The following is a 19,472-nucleotide window of genomic DNA, read 5'->3' on the forward strand; positions in this document are numbered from 1 at the left end:
AGCTTGGTTCCCAATCCTCTGAAGAACTTTGAATGGTCCAATAAACCTTGGATTCAACTTTCCTCGTTTCCCAAATCGTATAAGTCCCTTCCACGGTGAGACTTTAAGTAAAACGGAATCCCCAACTTCGAAGGTTATCGGTCGTCTTTTCTTGTCGGCATAGCTCTTCTGACGATCTTGAGCTGCTAACATTCTTTCCCTAATCACCTTCAATTTCTCAGCAGTCTCATGGACTATCTCGGGGCCCATAAACTGCTTCTCTCCGGCTTCAAGCCAACAAGACGGCGTACGACACTTCTGCCCAAGGCTTGATAAGGAGCCATCTTGATGCTCGAGTGAAAACTATTGTTGTAGGAAAATTCTACTAGAGGTAAGTGCTCGTCCCAATTCCCTTGGAATTCGAGGGTACATGCTCTCAGCATATCTTCCAACGTCTGAATCGTTCTTTCACTCTGACCATCAGTTTGCGGATGGTAAGCAGTACTCAAACACAACTTTGTACCCAACTCCTCTTGTAGACTCCTCCAAAACCTCGATGTGAAACGACTATCACGATCTGACACAATATTAAGAGGGACACCGTGAAGTCTTACAATTTCCTTCACGTAAGCATTTGTGAGCTTATCCATAGACCACTTCTCGTTGGCTGCTATGAAGTGTGCACTCTTGGTGAAACGATCCACGACTACCCAAATCATGTCGTGACCATTCTTCGTTCTGGGCAGTTTAGTCACAAAATCCATGGTGATGTCTTCCCATTTTCCCATGGGTACAGGTAAGGGTTCTAAACTCCCATACGGTTTTTGATGTTGTGCCTTAACCCTCACACATGTTATGCACTCAGCCACATACTTTGCAACATCGAGCTTCATCGTCGGCCACCAGTAGTAGGGTTTTAGGTCCCTATACATTTTAGTGCTACCGGGATGAATCGAGTACATGGTCTTGTGTGCTTCTTCCATTAGAAGATCTCTTATTCCTCCCGTCTTAGGTACCCAAATTCAATCTTGGAATACCTTCAGTCCTCGACTGTTCGTACCGAACACTAACGTTCTTCCTTTCGGTCATTCTTTTCTAAGGCTTCTTCTTGAGCTTTCCTGATACTTTCCACAATCATCGAGACAACTTCAATTCTTAACGCTCTTGGCCTTTTTCTTTCAAGATTGACTTTCCGACTGAGAGCATCAGCAACAATATTTGCTTTACCTGGGTGGTAAAGTATCTCACAGTCGTAGTCCTTGAGAAGTTCTAGCCAGCGTCGTTGCCTCATGTTCAACTCCTTCTGATTAAAGAGATATTGGAGGCTCTTATGATCAGTGAAGAGCTTGCACTTCGTGCCGTAGAGGTAATGCCTCCATATCTTTAAGGCAAATACTACCGCTGCCAACTCCAGATCATGAGTGGGGTAGTTCTTTTCGTGCTCTTTCAATTGTCGAGATGCGTATGCTATCACCTTTTCTCTTTGGGTCAGAACACAACCCAACCCGACTCCAGATGCATCACTATAAACTGCGAAATCTTCGACTCCATCGGGTAGAGAAAGTATCGGTGCTTCACATAACTTCTTTTTTTAGCTTCTCGAACGCCTCATCGTGTTTCTCACTCCATGTATACGTAGCTCCTTTATGGGTCAAAGCTGTTAATGGAGCAGCTATCGAAGAAAAGCCTTGGATAAATCATCGGTAATATCCGGCTAATCCTAGAAAGCTTCGAATCTCCGTGGGACTCTTCGGACGTTCCCACTTCATTACAGCCTCGATCTTGGCGGGGTCAACCATTATTCCTTCTTGGTTAACAACATGACCCAAGAATTGGACTTCCCGTATCCAAAAGTCGCATTTGGAGAACTTTGCAAAAAGCTTCTCCTTCTTTAACACCTCCAACACTTCTCGTAGATGCTTGCCATGCTCCTCCTGGCTTTTCGAGTAAATGAGAATGTCGTCGATGAACACTATCACGAATTTATCGAGGAATGGTTTACAAACCCAGTTCATCAAATCCATGAATGCTGCGGGAGCATTGGTTAGTCCGAATGACATAACCAAGAACTCGTAGTGTCCATATCTTGTTCTGAATGCAGTCTTCTCAATATCCTGCTCTCTCACCTTTAGCTGATGATATCCTGACCTAAGATCGATCTTTGAGAAGTAGCTTGAACCTTGCAGCTGATCGAATAGGTCATCAATCCTCGGTAATGGATACTTGTTCTTCAGCGTTGCCTTATTCAACTCTCGGTAGTCTATGCACATCCTCATGCTTCCGTCCTTCTTCTTCACGAATAACACCGGAGCTCCCCAGGGTGATGAACTAGGTCGAATGAAACCGCTGTCCAACAGCTCCTGAAGTTGCGTCATGAGCTCCTTCATCTCCGTCGGTGCTAATCGGTAAGGTGCCTTTGCTATCGGTGTTGTTCCTGGTAATAAGTCTATACGAAATTCTACTTGCCTATCAGGTGGTAATCCGGGAAGATCTTCGGGAAAGACTTCCGGATAATCGCACACAACCGGTATATTCTGCACCTCTTTCTTTTCTTTCTTAGCATCGATTACGAATGCCAAGTACGATGCACATCCCTTGGACAAACATTTCTTGGCTTTCATCAAGGAGATGATTCCAGAACTCACTCTGCGTTTGTCCCCGTACACCATAAATGATTCCTTTCCGGGTGGGTTTATCCTAACTATCTTCTTTCGGCATAATATCTCGGCATCGTTGGCGCTAAGCCAATCCATACCCAAAACGATGTCGAAACCGTTTAACTCTATGGGTAATAGTTCCTCCTGGAATTCGTTTCCGTTTAGGTCAATGACGATGTTCCTAATACGATTACTAACAGGTACGAATTTGCCACTGGCAACTTCTACAATTAGGGCGTTATCAAGTTTTTCTACAGGTAATGCTAATTTCTCACTAAATTTATGCGACACAAAGGAGTAGTTGGCTCCGGAATCAAACAGTATATTTGCAGGCAAACCATTTACAAGAAAGGTACCTGAAGCGACGTCTGCTGCCTCCTTTGCAGCCTCGAGCGTCATCTGGAAGGCTCTCGCCTTCGGCTTTGGTGGTATGTTGGGTCTTCCTGCCTCCTTCTTCGGGCAGTCCTTCAAAATGTGCCCTTCTTCATTACACCCATAACAGGCCTTCTGGTTAAGGGTGCATTCATTGGCATAGTGCCCAGGCTTTCCGCATTTGTAACAAGTGACCCCTCCATCACACTTCCCAAAGTGCTTCTTCTTGCACTTGTCACACCACTTTGCTTCTGATCCTCCTCCTCTCAAACCAGGTTTCGAGAATCTACTCTTCTTGTTGGACTTCGAGGATCCATCGAACTTCCGTTTCTCACCGACCTCAGCCCTTTCCAGACCTCTTTCCTTATGTTGGGTCTCCACATTCTTAGCTGCTCGAACAGCTGATTTCAGAGTGGTTGCCATCTTGACTGTTGGGCCAAAGTCAGCCGGCAGTCCGTTTACGAATTTCTCAATTTTAGAAAGTTCGGTTGGCACTAGGTATGGAAACAACTTCATCTTTTCCGTAAATGCAGCAGCATAGTCATCGATGCTCATTCTCCCCTTCTTCAAATTTTGGAACTCATTATTCAGATCAATCAGGTCTATCTCTGAACAATACTGCGCCTTTAGTTGTTCCAAGAACTCATCCCATGACATTTTCAGGGCTTTTCCTCGTGGCATCGTATCTGCCAATAGCTTCCACCAACTCAAGACTCCAGTTTTCAATTGTCTCACAGCGAAGACAGTCTTCTGCTTTTCGTTGCAGTCGCAGCTTTCAAACACCATCTCCATCTCGGAGATCCAGTCCATAATCTCAACAGGCTTTGGGCTTCCTGAGAGACTTGGTGGTTTTGCACCCAAGAAATTTTTGTACATCCGCCCATCCTTGTTGTTTCTTCCTTCTGGGCCATCCCTTTGTTCACCTTGAGTCCCTATTTGACTCACTTGACGGCTATAGTTCCCTTCCTCAGATGGCTCGGGAACTGGCTCCGTCGGTTCAACATGTATGGTAGGTTCGTCTCTATTCTCGCGGAGCATCCGTCTCATTTCTTCCCTTTGTTCAGCTAGCATAGCCTGAATCATGGCTTGAACTCCAGCCATGGTAACTGGCTCAGGTGCAACTTCTTCAACAATAGGTATTTGTTGAACTACTGGGGGTTGGTTCCTACCTCCATTTGCGTTCACGTTTCCGCTACGGGTCCTTGCCATCATGATCTATACACCGAATAAGGTGAATTCAGATCTTTATTTAGGAGAGACGTTTTAAATCGTCCTTATCACTCTGAAATGTTTACATGCTAGTTCTAATATCGTAGTCGTACATTTAGAATCCTAAACACATAAGGTTTCCAGATCCAGTCGGCAACAGACCATAGATCCGAACAAAATAACGGCATATCATGCATAAAGCATTTAGCACATAAAAGCATTTTAGGCACAATTCCTAAAATAAGCTAGTACTCACACCTCACAATCATCGCTTAGCATTCTAAGTTTAAGTCTAGAAATCCTACAAATTCCTAGTTCGCTTAAACTAATGCTCTGATACCAACTGTGACATCCCCAAAATCACGGCCAGAAAAGACCGGTTTTGTTTATACTTTATTTCAAAATCAGAGTTATCTTTTAATAAAAGGGTTGCGGAATTTGTCCCAAAACAATAATATGATAAAGATTTATCAAAAGCATTTCCATAGAAATGTATTTCATTAAAAGACTCGGGATGTCATGTTCGTACAGATCAAAAGTATAAACAGTACAATATAAGCCTTACTACATTATTTCATATCTACAGGCCTATATCCGTAATCCCTCGTCCAAAACATCACACCTATGCTCATGCGCCACTACCTGTAATACGTAAAACTGAGTGGGTCAGGCTTGGGAGCCTGGTGAGCACATAGGGTTTTCAACCCACAATAAATAAGTTTATTAATTTCATCAATCAACAATAACCCGATTACCCGTTCCCGTTATCCTCACTTTACGTCCCTAAACAACTATCATAAGGGACCTAGCCTAAGGATCATCATCGGGACGGACACTACTGCTAAGGGGATTCCTCAACAATAAATGTCCTAATAGGCAACCATGTGGGGGATGGAGTACACCGGTGAACACATCGTTCACAACACCTACAGGTTGCGAGCCTGCTAGTGTTCCACTGGACTGTCTAGAAGAGTCCGTGGTCGTCATCTATACTCCGCTAGATGACTGGATCAACAACAACAACATCGAGGCCTCTCATCATTTTATCACACATCGTCTTATTACATCTACCCATGTTTTACCCCAACATTTTTGTAGATATAAATTACATATACAGTTTAAATCATTTAAAACTTGTATAAAAACATTCATCCAGCATAGATAACAAGTATACAGATAATATGCACATATAGCACGTAATATATATAAAATACTTCATATCTATGTGTAAGATGAAAGTAACTATGCACTCACCGGAAAAGGTGGTGATTCCGAACTCAGACAGCGCTTCGCTTCTTAAAAAGAATTTTTTCTTCGACGAAACAGCGGGTTTTATAGAAAACCGGGCTTTGCTTGGAGTAGCGTTCCTGAGCCGAAAAGCTCTTCTTCCCAGAGCCTTCGAGCACTCCGGGGATTCCGCCTCGTGCTAGGGAGGTTCCCTAGGCTTTTCGGGGGATTTCGGGGCTAGAGAGAGAGAGAGTAAAGAGAAGAAAGAATGGGAAATGTGTGAAGAAAATGAGGGTGGGAGAGGTGGTATTTATAGGGAGAAATGTGGCTGAACTTGGTGCCACATGTCACCATCTGGTGGCAAGCCTTGGGGAGAAAGCAATGGCCAAGATTGTGCCACATCACCCATTTTCGCACAGCACACTTCCGACTTCTAAAATCCGTAACTTTCACATACGACCTCTGTTTTTGACGTTCTTTATATCCACGCGTAGGTAATAATAAGATCTACAACTTTCATTTTGACACCGTCAGCTAATTCTCGACCGATCTTAAATTTAACAGTACAAGGAGATTATACTGTTAAACATCTGCGTAAAATTAATAACTTCTACATACGGACTCTGTTTTTGTCTATCTTTTTACCGTTGATTTCCTATTAATGAGATCTTCAACTCTCATTTACGTTGCGTAAGCCAAAAACCGCTCGAACTAAAATTCGAGTTTCAGGTCGTGCACTGCTAAGCCGAATCTTAGAAAAATCATAACTTCTTCATACGAAGTCAGATTTGAGCATTCTTTTTATCGATGTTCTTAGTTTAACATATTCTACGACTTTTGTTTAGATTGCTAAGGCTAAAAAGTCTTCTATCGTAAATTCACTATTTACGTCTCCCGGTGTCGTGTCGGTTTTGCCGTAAAACTTCGGCGGGCCATAACTTCTTCGTTATAGCTCGGATTTTGGCATTCTTTATATGTACGGAAACCTTGAGACATATTCTACAACTTTATGTAGAGATATCGGGATTATCTCACACTTTAATTTTGACGCTCATTTTTATTCTTTATTAATTATACATTTATAATTAAATAATAAACACATAAACACACATAATTCACATAATAGTCAAATATTTCATATTTATTACTTCAAAAAGAGTTACAATAGTTGACCTAGACTATTACATTGACAAAAATGCTTAGCCCTGAAAACCCGGGCGTTACAGTAATGTAGTAGATTTAGGGTTGGTTACTTGTCTTAAGTTATTGGCATAATTATTATTTGGCTTATAGCCTTTGAATCGGAACAAGAGTGCAACCACCTATTTTATTCTCTAGTTGTGTGCGACCATGTTTTCGTTTGATTTAGCGTTGGTAGCGGTTTGTGCTATAAAAGGAATTTATGTTATAAAAAGGTATGGATCGTTTTGTGTTGAGAGGGATGTTAAATTGGTTCCTACAATTCGTTTGGTTGATAGTTGAGTACTTTTAGACCCATGTGGTGCTGGTCGCGAGTCTCCAGACCAATGATGGATAACGGCAAGATCGGCGTGGTACCTTGAGCTTATCATCGTAATGGTTAGATGGTGTCACGATGTACATAAACCAATGATTGTATGACTCATATGGGTGAGACCCGAAAATCATTTGATTGAGACTCTTAGGTCTCGAATCATTAGTCATATCGACATGAGTAGGTGTTAGTGAACTATTGGGAGTCGGGAGACTCAGTGACCGGTCGGTTTGGATCATGTGGATAGTAAAAGTTCATTGGGGAATTTGTAGTGCATTAGATGTTGTTTGTTGAACGGTTGCATTTGTAGGTATCTACTTTCTTGTGGGATATTATTAGCAGTTGGTTATCAAAGATGGGTTTTGGATCTTGAACTTTGGGTCATGAGGATCGTTGATAATGTCTCGAATGGTTTGTCAAGTGGATCTACACCTAAGATGATGAGGGATTTGGATGAAACGTGAGATTCTTGGATGGACCATCATTATTCTTGTGGGTGGAATGGGTTGGTGATGACTTATCAGGAAGTCAAGAGTGTATTTAAGGTTTTTGGTCATAATTTTTGGATTAGGGATTGGTTTAAATTCATGATCGGTATGTTTTGAGTATGCTTTCTGCATGATTTGGTGGTGTTCCTAGTCAGGGATTGGGGGAAGGTATGATGAATGGATGATCATCAGTCTTAGGGTATGGCTTCTGAAGTTTAGACTGATGGTCTCGGTTTGGGAGTTTATTAATGTATTTAGTTGTAGTTTTAGTTTTGAGGGTTCTCTGTTTTAGTGGTTCTCTCTGGAAGTTTGTTCTTACAGTTAAAGAAAGAAAGGCAGTTGTTGCGGTTGAGTATTTTCAGTTTGTTGGCACTTTTGGATTTCGAGTGGCCTCTCGAGTTTTCTTATAAGATGCCTAGATTTTGAAGTGGTTGGAGGAAGCTTATGGAATATGATGACATTGTTTTTTAAGATCCTAACCAAGACGGATTTTGAGGATGAAATCCAGTTTAAGTGGGGGAGAGTTGTAACATATTGTTTCGTGAAGTTTCATATTTTGGGATTGCGGTCAAGAAATGGATTTATTAAAGGCCTTGGGTTTCAAGGGAATAGGGTTTAGACCCTATTTGGTGTTGATAATATTGGTTATGTGATCTAAGCCCTTGGTTTGTGTTTTGGAGTCAAAGGGTAAATTGGGAAAAGTAGTGATTCAAACTTCTTTCATGGATTATGGTTTTTAGTTCGACATGTGTTAGCTAAAATTAACTAGATAGAAGTGTGGATCTCTTCAATACCTTATTGTGGATATAAAGATTGCCGAAAACGGAGTTGAAAAAGAGAAGATATGGTTGTTTGAAGTTGCGGTAGATTTGGGTGAAAAAGTCACCACAACACAGCGGTTGCTACAATACAACGATCAGTCTGGCTCAAGCCCATGATTTTTAGGGTTTCAACATATTTAAGAATAATGTTCCACCTTTTTGGCCATTTTATCACCCTCTATCAACTTTAGAATAACGGATTTTGGTCATTTGGGGCTTTTGGCACTTTTGGTCCATTTTATGAGTGATCTTGGAGTTGAGTAGATTCCAACATCTTTTGCTTAGTTTGGAATGCTTCTTGGACCTCAAGGACTAGGAAAATTATGATCTTTTGTCTTCCCTTTTAGCCATGCAAGTTATCTTGGTCCTTTATGTCACTTTGGTGTATTAAAGTTAGATCTTGAAAGATTGTGACATTATTATGGATAAAGTTGGAAAATTTATGCATGTAAACATCATGTTGATTTAGATCTGAAGGTTAGAGACTTGGACTTAATGGATTAAGTTAAGAAAGATGCATTTTGGGTCCATTTGAGACTTGAATTCTACATCTTGGTGGTTTGGACCTTCCTAATGGATAAAGTTAGAAACTTTATCCATTAAGATCTTAGAAAGGATCAGATCAGAGCTTTGAAGCTCTTGAAATTAGAAAAAAAATGGATTAAGCACATTTAAGCTATTCAGACCAGTTGCTACGGTGTGTCCTTAGGCTGCCACGGCGTGGCGACTGGAGAATCATTGATTGTGTTTGCATTTTATGGCCACGATGTGGAGGGCTATCATTGTCAATTTTGACCTTAGCTTTGACCATCGATTGTTTGACCAATTTGATGGTTAAACTTGGGTAGAATTGAGTTTTTGAATAAGGGCTTGTGTATGTTTGCTTTTAGGAAGCTTGGGTTGGCTGTTTTGATGTTAAGGTCATAGTTAGGCTTCTGTTGAGTAGTTCAGGTGAGTCTTCTCACTATACTTGTGTGTCGAAGGCACCGATGTCGGCACAATGGATTGTGTAGGATGTTAGTTGTCTCCATGATACTTACATGGAAGACCCCGAGGGTAGCCCATAGCATTTGTATGAAAGACCATGGGGGTAGCCCATGGAAATTTAATGAAAGACCATAGGAGTAGCATATGCTACATGGATGTTAGAACATAGGAGTGTTTCAATTTTTGAACGAAGTTAACATATCCAAAATTCATCACGCCATAAAATATGGTCCCCATTTATGTGATATTTTCTTTCTCCTTTCCCGCAAAGGACACATACCCTTAATTAAATTTCTGAATGTCATGCAGTTGAGAGATATCTCATGTCATGTGCCAGGATAAACCACTATCAACATACTGAAGTCTTATGATATTCCTCCATAGTCGTTCATACACAAGTTGCGAGATTAATTAGTTATGGGAACCCAATCCATCTTGGGATACTCTTTCCTATACCATATCTTGTGCATCATGGGTGGTATAATGTGAAATTTGGAGATTTTCTTGTTCCATCCAAAGAACCGAGATCTTCAATGATAGATTCAAGTATTGCAAATGAAAAAATAATTATCAAGAAGATTTCTCAAATTCTCAAATGGATTCCAAAAAATTCATGTTGAGATCGATACCTTGTTCTTGAAGATCCGATGGTGAACGATTTAGGTTTTCTCGAAATCCGAATTCAATCTTATTTTCAATTCCTACTTTTCCTTTTTGATATTTGATCATTTTGACTCATTGGATCTATTTTGATTCAACCCCATTGATGATCTAATAATTTTTTTAAGATCAAGTCCAAAATTAAAATCACATTCTCAATTGTCACTATTCATTGATCCATATAATTCAAGTCCAAATCAGATTGGTTACAGCTCATTCTTTTGAGCCCAAATAATTTCGTGTACAGTTCATCGCTTATTCTATCCGCAATCTAATTGTCCTTTGGTTCAACAAAGACAAAAGTTAAAATTGAATCGATTTCGATGTTCATAAAATTGTGACTTTCACTTTCACAGATAGTTGGTATCGCCATTTCAATTTGGTTTCGAGATGGATTTTCAATCGAAAGTGCAATCTAATAATCGAAAGCATAAGGAATATGTGGTTGTTTAAGTTGTTCGAATCAAGACTTGATTTGTGTTATTGTAGATTTCGACTGATGAAGTCGAAAATTCATTGGAGTCAAAACTAAAATCGAGTGGTTTGGAATTGAAATCGAATTCAACTAATGATACTTGTTTGAGTCAAGAAGCATCTAAGTTCGACTGATGTTGATGTTTTATTTGAGTCAAGATTTCGATTTGGATTGGTCAGGAATCGAATGAATCGAATGGAGTTGTGTTTATAAGTCGAAAGGATTTGAAATTAGTTTCGACTATTGGCACCCGATAATGATTGGAATCGCAATCAAGTTTGTTTACTGTTAAATTGGAATTTAATGCATGTACTTGGACTCAAAATCAATTTCGAACGAGCTTTGACATTAAGAGTTGAATGTAATTTCTTTGGAGTTGAACTGGTAAATTGATTAGGAGTTGAACTTGAATTTGATTTCGACCAGTGATGTATCTACGTTCGAATCAAGTGATTTAAAATTCGAGGTCGACATGTGTTGGTTGATTGGAATACGTGCGAGTCAAAAGCAAAACACTTGGAGTCGAATGCCTTTGTTTGGACCACATCGAATTCGACTGGTGATGATGTCCGTTCCAAGTTCACATCTTGAATGAATTGGGGAAGAAGGCTCACTTTTCGAATTCGAGTCCTTCCAATTTCATCGTTTTGGCGGTTTCTACCCAATTTTGTATTGGGGTAATTTTTTGTGATGCAGTGAAGGTATTGCATTTCAAATCCCTAAAGTTTTAGAATTTTGACAGTTTATGCCCTGTTTCGAATTAAGGGTAAAATTCTATGATTTGGGAAATTTTTCAAAACTGGTCCCTGCAGTTGATGTGAATTGTCACTTTATGCCCATTTTCGCATTGGGGAAAGGTTTCGCATTTGAATCTGTTTTGTCGCAATGGGTCCTTGTAGAATTTTTGAAATTGACAGTTTTCACCCAGTTTTCAAATTTTTTGCAACTCTCACCCAAAAGTCAAAATTTTCATAAAATTTGGAAAATTTTCTTAGTTTTTCATGATTGTTTTTTCGTGCAAGATTTTCGCAGTTGTGTTTTTGTCACACGTCGAGGGGGAGTTTCATCAAGTTTATTTATCATGCGCTTCTCATCCTTTATGGGTTTTATAATCATTTGTTGATTATAAAAAGGGGGAGAATGTAGAAATAGGTATTCGAAGCTTCTTGGGTATTCATTTTCAAAACGGATTTGAAGACCAGTGTTAATTCGAGGGGGAGTTGGTCTTCATCACGTGCAAGCTCATTTAGAAATTAAAGTAGGAACATCTAGTCCTAACTTTGAGGGGGAGAATGCTAGGGTGCAAAGTTCTCATTGGATGTATTTTACCCTCATGTAATGTGTAATGGGTTTAGCCTTTCGTATAAATAAGAAGTGGCTCCCATTTGATGGAAGAAAAATTTTAGAGAGATTAGACTAGTGAGAGATTTATTGCAAGACCCGTTTTGTAATAGTTTCCTAGATCTGATGAGAGTTTTAATAAAATTTATTTACTCTTTGTGTTCTTGATGATTGATTTTCACTTGATCTCTACTATTCTGCACAAGTCATCATAATCGGGTCACTATAGATGGCATGGTGAGGTCGGGAACCTAGGAGAGCCCATGATGTGTTGTACTGATTTGTTTGCGCTGGTTAACAGATTACTGGAGTATTAGTTTGAGAGGGTGAGTTGGAGGATTTAGGATAATTCTTGGGGAAAGTATGGATATGTATGAAAGGTACTATTGGGATCGTACTACTAAAAACTCAGGATCCACACTCGACTTGAGGAGAATCATGAGAAATCTAAGAAGTCGGTAGAGGGATGATGTTCACAAATTTTAAGAAGTGTCTAAAGTGTGATGAATTGATGATATAATTTTGGTTATGATATAACAATTTGGTCTTATTGTAGAGTATGTCAATGTCTGGACAGGGAGCAAAGACTTTTGAGATGGGTACAAATAATGCCATATTTCATGACGTGATTCCCATGGAGGTTTCACAGATTTTACGGGAGGATTTGCCTGGTATCATTGGTCGGATCACTTATAGGCTGATTGTCAAAATCGAGGAGCGAACCATAATCTCACGCGCTATAAGAAGAATTGTTGAGGCTACTAGAGAAGGCAATCTTGATGTGGAGGCATGACTAGAAGTCAGGGGAACTATGAGATATGTGGCAAGTGTAGGGGAACTCACGAGTTTGCTTGTCACAAGTTCAGGTGTTTCAAATATGGAGAAAGAGGGCATGTGCACCGAGATTGAAAGAAGGATCAGATATGTTTTCATTGCCATCAGCCGAGTTACTTCAAGTCCAACTGTCCTTCATGAGTAGTGGAAGGGGTACAGACCCCCAACACCCACTCTCCCGCAAGAGGTTAAGATCGAACCATAGGAAATCACTGGTATGCATGTTGAGCCTTAGTTCTACAATGATATTTATACCTAGAATAAGTATGTTCCTATTTAGTGTTGTATCGTTAGACCAGAAATATTTTGTATGATAGAATTGTTAGGATAATATTGGAATTTCTACAATTTCTTCAGGATGGGGTTCAGTTATAGGCGCTTCTTATTTCGGAGGAGTATGGATCACTCTTGCTAGGTTTGAAGTTGTGGCATTGGGAAGCTTCCAGTAACCCTATCTAAGGTTCAAGGATCCTCTATGATTGATTAAGTAATCATTAAAAGAATTTTCATATTCCATTTTGCATACTGTGATCCGTGTTTAGAAGAGGAATGGGAATTAAACATGGGAGACTAGCAGTCGGTTAAATTTTTAGTAGTATAAGTGAGAAGTTAAAGAATTCGCAAGGTAGGTATGTCGGGTTTGAATGCAGGACGAGTAGGGGTGTTCATGCTTTTGAGGTAGTAAAGAATTGGTTCGGTCATGAGTGTAAGATCAGTAGTTTCAAGTTCACTCCTTCGAAGCAAGGTCAGTTTCAGGTTGCATTGGAATTATTCTAAGTACAAGTAAGTGGTTGAGCATGTTAGGTACTTGTTCGATATTGAGGTGTTGTTCCTCATCAACCGATCAGTCGCCAAGGACTTGTAGTGGATTCATCGGAGTGTGTCTAAGGACTTTAAGACTTTGTGGAGGTATTGGGAATGATCACCCAGTCTTGGAATGTACAAGCGATAGGCTTGACTAGTCAAAGAAGGCTAACTGTTGTAAAGACTTACGTTGTCGACTGCTACTGCCAGTGGAGATGGAACAGTGGCAAATATCACTCTTAAGGAATGGGAAAGTGTTGTTTACAAGGGTTATTTCAACCATTGGGATTGTAAGCAGAAATTGAATGGTATCTATTTGCGAACTTTGACTACATCGATCCATCGGCAGGTGAGTTGTTGAATTGATGATCTGTCCATTCCAGTCAAGGGTTATAATTCTATGCTATGATCTGAAATGGCTTAAGGATTTGGAATTGTATCATGGGAAGTACTTGGGATTATTGAGCTCGTTGAGATTTCGGAAAGTATTCATCTGGTTTTGGAGTGTATGACCTCTAAGGTTGGTAGTAATGGAATGCTAGTTCTTGCAGACTTAGGTTGTTGATAAGTTTTAATTGTAAGGTTGAGAGATGGATTGGGAATCCATTAATTTTTGGTGGATTGGAAGAGTGTAGTCGAACCCAAGTGGGGGAGAATTGTTGGTCTAAAGGTTGCAAAAATGTGGATATTCAGGTTTCATTGCATAACAGTAGTGATGCATGGTGGGTATATGAATAGATCCAGATGGAGAGATTTATGTTAGAACCTCCCTACCTGTTCTTGTCTGATTAAGGCTTTGGTTCTTGTAAACACATTTACAACCATAAACCCAAGACTATTTTCGGTTCTAGACCGAAAACTACAATTGCCTAGAAAAGTAAAGTATAAACCATATTTTTGACCCAACAAATCCAAAGGCCTAAAAGTCACCTATGAGTCAAAGCCCAACATATAGCCCAATTTCCAAATTGGGCCCAAACTTTTATAAGGTCTTACCATAAGGCACAACCATTTAGTCGAGTTTAAAATTCAACATTCTAATGGCCCAATATCACATAATCATAAAGGCCCAAACTATGGCGCATCTATGGCCCAATTTTCCAAAGTGAGCCTAACTCCTCATATGGGCCTTACCTCAAAGTCCATTAATTATTCTAGTCCATTTTCTTGATCTTGGATGACCCATTAATAACCCAATCATCAAGGCCCAACAATAAACCCAAGTGAAATTAGGGTTTCTCATAAAATAACGATTAGGGTTAAGTGTTTCTCACTTAACCCATTAAGGACTTAATTCATTAAGTCCATCATTCTTCTAATTAAATCATATGGTGTGATTGGGCTTAATACACAATTCCATTCTAATGTCCTAAATGTGGGTCCCGATAAGTCCAAGCCCATAAATCCAATATTAGGGTTTCCAACCCCATCTTAGCCTAATAGGCCCAATATCTAGGTCTTTTGATCAATTAAGGTTCATTAGGCCCATTAGGGCTTCACTACGCCCATTAGTCACATGTTTGGGCTTTTAGGCCATTTAGGGTTTCATTGGGTCCACTAGGGTTTCTTAGGCCCATTAGGGTTTTAGTCCCTTGTCCAAACATCCAAACAAGTTACAAACCAAACAAAGTACACCGCCACCAGATGCAGCCACCGGTGGCGGCAACCACCATCCTACGGTGGTGGTTTTGAGTTTCATTTCCATTATTCCTTTATCGATTAAAGCATACAATGCAACATCTCAAATAATATACACACACACTAAAAATAAACACACGCACAATAAAAATAAACACACACAACCACCTATTGGTGGCCGACGGTGGCACATGGCGGTAGCCACCACCTCACGGTGGTGGCAGTGGCCTTCTTGGTCTTCCAGCCACACAAAACACGCATTTACACACTTCAGGTTGCACTAGACATTCCAACCACCCACCTGGTGGCTGATGGCGGCGACAACAATGGATTTGGGATGGTAGCCACCACGGTGGTCTCTTGGTTCCTGCCTACAAAAACATACATGCTTCATTATTAGCTCCTAAAACAACCCCTAAAGGCGAACACTCATGCATTCAGCCACCTACAAGGTGGCAGGACATTGCCGGAATGTCACAGAACGACGACCAATGGCGCCAGTGGCCCAAAACGATGACTAAAGGGCTGCATATGGTAGCAACCGACGTATAAGGTGCCGAATTACCGAGAATAGCGAATAAGAGGAGAGGGGAAGGTGGAAGATGGGCTTACCAGCGGTTTTCCGGTCGCTCCTGACTCTCGCAACAATAATACTCACTCAATTGTCAGTGTTGGTGGTTTCTGACCTCAAGGGCGACTGTACGGTGGCGGAGGAAAGATGGTGATGCTGGTGGGAGTCATAAGGTTGGCGGCTGCTATCACATTCCATATGGTTAGGGTTTGGACGGGGTGACAGGTTACATACCGCCGATCCCCACAAACTTTTTTCCATAATGTCACACACGGTCCCTCCCCTTGACATTTCTTTCAAAATAAGGTCAATATTTACCATTTACACCCTCAACATCAAAATCCATTACAATTTAGGTACTATATTTACCTAACAGCCCTCCACTTTGAGAATCTTTGCAAAACTAATCCAGGGTTTACCTTTTTAACCCCCAATTCTCAACTATGACATATTCAACCCTTCCCTTCTCTTTTCCTTTCAAATTAAATCCATATTTACCCAAATAGCCCCTCTTCTACAAAATATTTCCAATATAAGTCCACAAACTACAAAACGAACCTAATTGATTACTCTTTAGCCATATATTCAAATATTCTTCCCACTACGAATCCCGAAGGCACTCTTTAGACCTCCAAAACCAATTATAATGTCAGTTACACACTTTTCCACTGATCATAAATCAGAACAAATAATACTTAAAACATATTTTTTCTAATTTTAGGGGTTGTCTTAGAAACAGGGTGTTACATAAATAGACTCCATCAATTTTATTTTTATTTTACCTAATTTTGAAAAACAATATGATTTAGGTAACGACATGAATTGATTAGAGTATTTGTCATCGTTTGATGAATTAAATTACAAGGTTTATTCATTTACTAAAATTAAGATATTTATTGTTATCTATATCACATTCATATTTATATGTATTAATTAGGCTAACGATATTCACACAAGCAACGCACATCAGAATCGTGATAATGAAAGAAATTATTTTAGTAGCGACACATTAGAATTTAAAACCAACATGATACAAGTTTTAGGTTTACTAGTATAGTTATTAATTGGTAAGTTTAGTAGTTTCTAATAAAATAATCATTTACATGTATTCATTTCTCGTAAACAATATTTGGTTGTGTACAAAAGACAAGGTGTTGACTTGGTTATGATATTGTAATAAAAAGATCTCACATGTGATGATTAGAAACTATTTTTAATAGCTAGACTTTAAATAAATAGAACTTCAAGAAGCAAAAATTACATAATACAATAAAGATGGTTTTTAGCCCATGAGTACCATATCAAAACCCTACACTATTTAGCTTTACTCTTAAATTAGAAAAAACTCAAAGTCTTGACCTCATAAGTTTTAGTAGACAATCTCTTCAATCTGCTATTGAAAATCATATGGTTCATGTATGTCCATATGGTCCATAATAACGCCTTTGAGATCGCTTCAAGAATATCTTGAGACCTTCTACTCACACAATAAATGGAGTTCATCCCTAGGAAAGTGTGAAATGATTCGTTCAAGATAGGAAGATCATTCCACTAATTGAGAAGGAGCTCATGAATTTCCTTAGCCGTGGAATAGTTCTTAAAAACGTGAATCTCATTCTCTACAAAAGCATTCCAAAGCAAACACATGGTGGATGGAATGCTTACCCCTATGTGCAAGTTTAAATCTAATGGACAATCTACCGAGTTTTAAATGCCAAATGTAGATAATTTTTTTCGCGAACCACCTTAGACCATATGGTAGATAAGTTAGTGCACAACAATGAATGATTGTCAAATTCCTTCCTTAAAGAAGAGGTTGTGAAATCTCCTCCCCGATTGAGATTCCAACACCAATTGCTTGATACTGAATTACCCCTATGTCAACAATTATATAAAATAGGTTAATTAAGTTAATGTTGGACTTCTCTGTGTCTAAATTAATCTTGTTGATTATTCCCTATACATTGATTATGTTACGACTTGAAAGTGACACACCCAACCCTCCATGCTTGCCATAAATGCATCTAATAACTTTTTTCAAGTTGTATATGTGGTATCCCTAAAACCATGTGATAATTAAGAACTACTAAACCAACCAAGTTGGGATCCCGTCTTTTTAGCCCAGTCTATTAATTTTTCACGAGAATTGAATACATGGAAATGATTTTTTATTAGAAACTACTAAACTTACCGATTAATAATTATACTAATAAACCTAAAACTTTTTACCATTATGGTTTGAAATTCTAATGTGCCAATATCAAAGTAACTTCTTTAATTATCATCATCTTAATGTGTATTTTTTGTGTGAATATCGTTAGCTTAATTAATACATTTAAACATTAATATAAGATATACATAAATATAAGTATCGTAATACTTATAATTAAACATACCTCGTAATTTAATTTATCAAACAATGAGATACTGGGGCCAACTTATGTTGTTACTTAAATCATGTTTTTTTCAAAAATTAGATGCGATGAAAATAAAATTGGAGGGGTATATTTATAAGAAAAACATTACATATGTTATCATTCAGGTTCGTTGAATTGTTAGTAGGATAAAAAGTAATTATGTCATTGAATGTGTATCTATTGTCGGATAAGAAACCATAAGATATAATTATATATTCAAATGTTAAATTTATAGTCCTCTTATTTATAAGGTATTTTAGATTTTCATCGATCCTTTTTATTTTTAAACATTATTTATATATATTTTTATCTTTTTATTTTGTTATTTTTTTAAATATTTTTAATTTCGTGATTGTCGTTAGATATAAATTTAGGGGTATTATATAGCTAGATACCTTCATATCAAATAAAATTACTTTTTTTAAAAGTATATGATATGGGTACCCTACCCTCTACATCGTTATTGTCTATGTGGAGGGCTTAAACGTGTCTTAACATTAGACACACCGCCACGCTTGTTCGTTTTATTGCTCCTTGTGGTAACGACGACCTAGAGCAACGACATCTTCTTCTTCTTTCTTTCTCTGTTTTTTTTTTCACCTTTAGTGCGGTATAACATGAAGAATTCTATCCCTTAATCTCGTTGTGAAGAAAAGATGATGTGGTTGTATTGTAGGCATTGGTGGAGCTAGGTGGGGTTTTGGGGGTACTTCAGTACCCCAAAAAAATTGTTTTATATATATAAAAAATATTATTTGTAAACATGTTTCATTTTATTGTATCCCTAACTAAAGAGATTATAACATGTTTTTTAATGTTCGATATTGAATAATCAAATATAATATATTGACAATGTTTGTATCTATATATATCAAAAATTCATATATCAAAAATTCTAATTCCGCTAATGATCAATGATTGTAGGTGGATACGGGTGCTGCGCATATATAGCCAATACCCTAATGCATGTAAATTCAATTCAATGGCTTCCAAGTGGCGGTTGTATTAATGACTTCTATCAGTCACTGTGTAATTAATTATTGGCTTGTATCAATCACTTCTTATTTGCACGAATGGACGAACGGCTGTGATAATTCAGATCGACGCACACTCTTTGCTCCAATATTGAGATGTGAGACACGGATGACGGAGTCGATTACAATATTGCCTTCTGCTAGATAGAGCCTCGTAGAAGCCTCATTTTCCACCGTTACTCACCGGAACGCTAAACAGTATTATGTTACTTTTGTTGATAAAAACTAAAAACATGTGTCGGCTTACTGATTAAGTGATAAGTCATTTTCTACCAACAGAATACACACCAGGATTCATGCATGTTCTCCTTGTGTGAAAAGTTGTTTCATCCTCATGTTGCCAGTTACAAGCAAATATAATATAGATTTGAAACACAAGTCTAAGGAGATGTCAAGGAGCAAGTGCTAGAAAGACTCCAAAGACGAACAGGCGATGAGAAAGAGA

This window comes from Lactuca saligna, chromosome 5 (genome assembly GCF_052625555.1).
Source record: "Lactuca saligna cultivar CGN05327 chromosome 5, ASM5262555v1, whole genome shotgun sequence".
Taxonomy (NCBI): Eukaryota; Viridiplantae; Streptophyta; class Magnoliopsida; order Asterales; family Asteraceae; genus Lactuca; species Lactuca saligna.